We start from the raw sequence: 6691 nt of genomic DNA, 5'->3' as shown, positions 1-6691 counted from the left end.
TAGCCGAAGTTCTTTGGGCTGTTCACAAAAATGAATGAGTTTATTTACGTTCGTAGCGTTTTATGTAATTGTTCGATTGCCTGTCTTGATGAGTCTCCTATTGCCACCGGAGCCTTCAGAAAGGTGTTGTAAGCCATTATTTCTCAACCTCTTCCCCGTTGGGGAGATCATAATACAAAAGTGATGGTAACACGCGGGATTTGGGGATAATATTCCATCGGTGTTAGAAATCACTTCTACCACCCAGCCTTATCTCTCCCCATTGCAATCTCTGGGCATAACGGGGTTGACCCAGTTGTCACTTTCTCTCAGCCTGGACCGATCAAACCTGCAAAATAAGGAGAATAACACTGGCCTACACTGCAGGATTGTTGCGAACTACAGTCTCCCTCAGCATGCCTCCTTCATCTGCAGTATGGGGAAAAGAATATTGGACAGTTTACTTCTCCTTTCAAAGCACAGCAAAAATTCACAAGATAACTGAGATAGAAAGGCAATTAACTTCTCTTTTTCTTTGTGCGTGCGGGTATGAGGTGGGAATTTCTCCTTTGTCTCCTATGAACAGCTGCGACTTTTACCCCTCTGAAGAAAAACACACATGATGGTGTTAAAAATAACCAGGGATTACGAATGTCAATAGACAAGTTATCCATCAGTGAATTGTCTATTTATGCCTATGATTGGGAATTGCCTGATGGAAAGCCTACACAGGAGTAGTTGTATGGCGCTCCCTTGCGTTTGTATGTGTGAAGTACGGGACGGTGTAAAAGCCGGAACGGAACGGAACAGGCCGGAACAGCCCCATTATATTAAAAAACCATACCAAAAACAGTGGCATGTGTTAGCAACACTTGAGAACAATATTTTAGGACTAAAACCATACCAATATTATATCACTATTAACCCCAAAACTCCCAAAACGACGTCCGGAACAGAATGGGATGGCCGGAACGGCCACTACTGAACAAGCGATATCAACCAAACTCACCAGTCATGCATACCTCCATGGCAGGGACGCAATAAGACACAAAAGTTGCCCCGAAACCACGTTCAGATACCCGTTCCGGGCAAAAACGCATATTGCGCAAAACGGGCCGTAACGGCAGCTTCCCAATGAGGAAAGTCAACCAAACTCACCAGATGCACATAACTAGGTGGGACAAATATAGAAAGCTCCAAAAGTTGCCCCCAAACCACGTTCAGATACCCGTTCCGGGCAAAAAAGTGTATTGCGCAAAATGGGCCGTAACGGCAGCTTCCCAATGAGGTAAGTGAACCAAACTCACCAGATGCACTTGACAAGGTGGGGCAAATATAGAAAGCTCCAAAAGTTGCCCCGAAACCACGTTCAGATACCCGTTCCGGGCAAAAACGCGTATTGCGCAAAATGGGCCGTAACGGCAGCTTCCCACTGAAGTAAGTGAACCAAACTCACCAGATGCACTTGACAAGGTGGGGCAAATATAGAAAGCTCCAAAAGTTGCCCCGAAACCACGTTCAGATACCCGTTCCGGGCAAAAACGCGTATTGCGCAAAATGGGCCGTAACGGCAGCTTCCCAATGAGGAAAGTCAACCAAACTCACCAGATGCACATGACAAGGTGGGACAAATATAGAAAGCTCCAAAAGTTGCCCCGAAACCACATTCAGATACCCGTTCCGGGCAAAAACGCGTATTGCGCAAAAACGGCCGTAACGGCAGCTTCCCAATGAGGTAAGTCAACCAAACTCACCAGATGCACATGACAAGGTGGGACAAATATAGAAAGCTCCAAAAGTTGCCCCGAAACCACATTCAGATACCCGTTCCGGGCAAAAACGCGTATTGCGCAAAAACGGCCGTAACGGCAGCTTCTCAATGAGATAAGTGAGCCAAACTCACCAGATGCACATGACAAGGTGGGACAAATAAAGAAAACTCCAAAAGTTGCCTCAAAACCACTTTCAGATACCCGTTCCGGGCAAAAACGCGTATTGCACAAAAACGGCCGTAACGGCAGCTTCCCAATGAGGTAAGTGAACCAAACTCACCAGACGCACTTGACAAGGTGGGGCAAATATAGAAAGCTCCAAAAGTTGCCCCGAAACCACGTTCAGATACCCGTTCCGGGCAAAAACGCGTATTGCGCAAAATGGGCCGTAACGGCAGCTTCCTACTGAAGTAAGTGAACCAAACTCACCAGATTCACATAACTAGGTGGGGCAAATATAGAAAGCTCCAAAAGTTGCCCCGAAACCACGTTCAGATACCCGTTCCGGGCAAAAACGCGTATTGCGCAAAAACGGCCGTAACGGCAGCTTCCCAATGAGGTAAGTCAACCAAACTCACCAGATGCACATGACAAGGTGGGACAAATATAGAAAGCTCCAAAAGTTGCCCCGAAATCACGTTCAGATACCCGTTCCGGGCAAAAACGCGTATTGCGCAAAACGGGCCATAACGGCAGCTTCCCAATGAGGTAAGTGAACCAAACTCACCAGATGCACATGACAAGGTGGGACAAATATAGAAAGCTCCAAAAGTTGCCCCGAAACCACGTTCAGATACCCATTCCGGGCAAAAACGCGTATTGCGCAAAAACGGCCGTAACGGCAGCTTCTCAATGAGATAAGTGAGCCAAACTCACCAGATGCACATGACAAGGTGGGACAAATAAAGAAAACTCCAAAAGTTGCCTCAAAACCACTTTCAGATACCCGTTCCGGGCAAAAACGCGTATTGCACAAAAACGGCCGTAACGGCAGCTTCCCAATGAGGTAAGTGAACCAAACTCACCAGACGCACTTGACAAGGTGGGGCAAATATAGAAAGCTCCAAAAGTTGCCCCGAAACCACGTTCAGATACCCGTTCCGGGCAAAAACGCGTATTGCGCAAAATGGGCCGTAACGGCAGCTTCCCACTGAAGTAAGTGAACCAAACTCACCAGATTCACATAACTAGGTGGGGCAAGTATAGAAAGCTCCAAAAGTTGCCCCGAAACCACGTTCAGATACCCGTTCCGGGCAAAAACGCGTATTGCGCAAAACGGGCCGTAACGGCAGCTTCCCAATGAGGAAAGTCAACCAAACTCACCAGATGCACATGACAAGGTGGGACAAATATAGAAAGCTCCAAAAGTTGCCCCGAAACCACATTCAGATACCCGTTCCGGGCAAAAACGCGTATTGCGCAAAAACGGCCGTAACGGCAGCTTCCCAATGAGGTAAGTCAACCAAACTCACCAGATGCACATGACAAGGTGGGACAAATATAGAAAGCTCCAAAAGTTGCCTCAAAACCACGTTCAGATACCCGTTCCGGGCAAAAACGCGTATTGCGCAAAAACGGCCGTAACGGCAGATTCCCAATGAGGTAAGTCAACCAAACTCACCAGATGCACATGACAAGGTGGGACAAATATAGAAAGCTCCAAAAGTTGCCTCAAAACCACGTTCAGATACCCGTTCCGGGCAAAAACGCGTATTGCGCAAAAACGGCCGTAACGGCAGCTTCCCAATGAGGTAAGTCAACCAAACTCACCATACGCACATTAATAGGTGGGACAGCAATTCAATAGTCCTGTTTCTAGAAAATCACCGAAAGGAGCATTCTCTACAATCCAGTTCTTGTCTTCAGCAATACAACAGTATTACACTTCATCTTGGTCTTTGTGCTTAATGGGTGATCAGTGCAAGAAACCCAAGAGGGACACCATGGTTCTGTGCGAGGGAGCATGTCAGGACTGGTACCATCTCTCTTGCCTTGAGATAAATCAAGCTTCTCGTGGTATATTCAAATGTCCAAAGTGTTGTGAGAAATGAATAATCTACACTGTAGGCAAAAATTTATGTTAACAGGTGCTATATGTTAGCATTTACATTTACACACACATACACACACACACAAACAGAGAGAGAGAGAGAGAGAGAAAGAGTATATATAGATAGATATTATGTACATTGTTTTTGTTCTTACTGTTTGTGGTTATTTTTCTTGTATTCATGTTGTCATAAAGAATATGACTAAAGAAGCGTATATGTTAATAAAGCTTCAGAACATCACAGCCAATGACAATGGGTTATACTGAATCAAACAAATGGTCAACCTAGCTCCCTCTTATTCACATGGGGCTAACCTATTCAAAACACCTAACATACAATTAAAAATTGTGTGATTGGCTTTTAAAAATAAATTCCATGTTTGGGGAGGGGAGGGGTACCTGTCAAGATTGTGGAATGTGGGCATTAACGCTTTGTCTCCTGGTGTGATAAGGGTGACCAGATGACTCGGAAAACCCGGGGGACCTCTGGAAAAATGGAGATCTCCAGGGCAACCGGGACTGGCACCCAATTTCCTAGGGGAAAGGGCTGAGGGGGAAGGCCTCCATCAGCCCTGGAAGGGGTTGGGGGCCACGTTTTTGGACTTCCTGGAATGCAGCCTCCAGTACTCCCATGGCAATCCTCAAAAGACCTGGGCTTTTTTGACAGAACATTTATATCCCACCCGCCACCCAGAAACGCATGGTGAACTACAATGGCCTTTCCCAATTTTGTAATAACCCTGTGGGATAAGTTAGGTTGAAAGATGTGAATAGCCACAGGTCATTGTAAGCTTCATGATGGAATGAGACAGGCCAACTCCAACAATGCCATCATAGACTGATATTTTAAGCACACTATCAAACCACATGACAACTATGGGCTTCTGTAGGAAACCATCTTTGCAGAACTTCACTCCGGATTCTGAGAAAGTTTATTAAATGTTCCAGTTAGTACAATGAAAGTAGTTTATTTGATTGCATTCACACACATAGAAGTTGCCTTTCGAGGCAATTTCCCGACAATAGATAGTGCCTCATTTTCCTCACCCATAATTTTCTTTTCCAGCTAATTTTGGGAATATGAACTATGGCCCGGAATGGGTAACAGAACCTGACTTTCATGGAAATTTCAGAGGTTATTATATCTGTCCCACCTAGTAATGCGCATCTGGTGAGTTTGGTTGACTTACCTCATTGGAAAGCCGCCGTTACGGCCCGTTTTGAGCAATATGGGTTTTTGCCTGGAACGGGTATCTGAACGTGGTTTGGGGGCAACTTTTGGAGCTTTCTATATTTGCCCCACCTAGTTATGTGAATCTGGTGAGTTTGGTTGACTTACCTCATTGGAAAGCCGCCGTTACGGCCCGTTTTGCGCAATACGCGTTTTTGCCCGGAACGGGTATCTGAACGTGGTTTTGGGGCAACTTTTGGAGCTTTCTATATTTGTCCCACCTTGTCATGTGCATCTGGTGAGTTTGGTTGACTTACCTCATTGGGAAGCTGCCGTTACGGCCGTTTTTGCGCAATACGCGTTTTTGCCCGGAACGGGTATCTGAACGTGGTTTTGGGGCACCTTTTGGAGCTTTCTATATTTGTCCCACCTAGTTATGTGCATCTGGTGAGTTTGGTTGACTTTCCTCATTGGGAAGCTGCCGTTACGGCCGTTTTTGCGCAATACGCGTTTTTGCCCGGAACGGGTATCTGAACGTGGTTTTGGGGCACCTTTTGGAGCTTTCTATATTTGCCCCACCTAGTCAAGTGCATCTGGTGAGTTTGGTTGACTTATCTCATTGGGAAGCTGCCGTTACGGCCGTTTTTGCGCAATACGCGTTTTTGCCCGGAACGGGTATCTGAACGTGGTTTCGGGGCAACTTTTGGAGCGTTCTATATTTGTCCCACCTTGTCATGTGCCTCTGGTGAGTTTGGTTGACTTACCTCATTGGGAAGCTGCCGTTACGGCCGTTTTTGCGCAATACGCGTTTTTGCCCGGAACGGGTATCTGAACGTGGTTTCGGGGCAACTTTTGGAGCTTTCTATATTTGTCCCACCTAGTTATGTGCATCTGGTGAGTTTGGTTGACTTTCCTCATTGGGAAGCTGCGGTTACGGCCGTTTTTGCGCAATACGCGTTTTTGCCCGGAACGGGTATCTGAACGTGGTTTTGGGGCAACTTTTGGAGCTTTCTATATTTGCCCCACCTAGTCAAGTGCATCTGGTGAGTTTGGTTGACTTATCTCATTGGGAAGCTGCCGTTACGGCCGTTTTGCGCAATACGCGTTTTTGCCTGGAACGGGTATCTGAACGTGGTTTTGGGGCAACTTTTGGAGCTTTCTATATTTGCCCCACCTTGTCAAGTGCATCTGGTGAGTTTGGTTGACTTACCTCATTGGGAAGCTGCCGTTACGGCCGTTTTTGCGCAATACACGTTTTTGCCCGGAACGGGTATCTGAACGTGGTTTCGGGGCAACTTTTGGAGCGTTCTATATTTGTCCCACCTTGTCAAGTGCCTCTGGTGAGTTTGGTTGACTTATATCATTGGGAAGCTGCCGTTACGGCCGGTTTTGCGCAGTACATGTTTTTGCCCGGAATGGGTATCTGAACGTGGTTTCGGGGCAACGTTTGGAGCTTTCTATATTTGTCCCACCTAGTTATGTGCATCTGGTGAGTTTGGTTTACTTTCCTCGTTGGGAAGCTGCTGTTACGGCCCATTTTGCGTAATATGTGTTTTTGCCCGTAACGGGTATCTGAACGTGGTTTCGGGGCAACTTTTGGGGCTTATTGCATCCCTGCCATTTAGTTATGCATGACTGGTGAGTTTGGTTGATATCGCTCGTTCCCTAGTGGCCGTTCCGGCCATCCCATTCTGTTCCGGACGTCGTTTTGGGAGTTTT

This window comes from Elgaria multicarinata, chromosome 1, assembly GCF_023053635.1.
Source record: "Elgaria multicarinata webbii isolate HBS135686 ecotype San Diego chromosome 1, rElgMul1.1.pri, whole genome shotgun sequence".
In the NCBI taxonomy this organism is placed as follows: Eukaryota; Metazoa; Chordata; class Lepidosauria; order Squamata; family Anguidae; genus Elgaria; species Elgaria multicarinata.
This window is presented reverse-complemented; position numbering follows the sequence as displayed.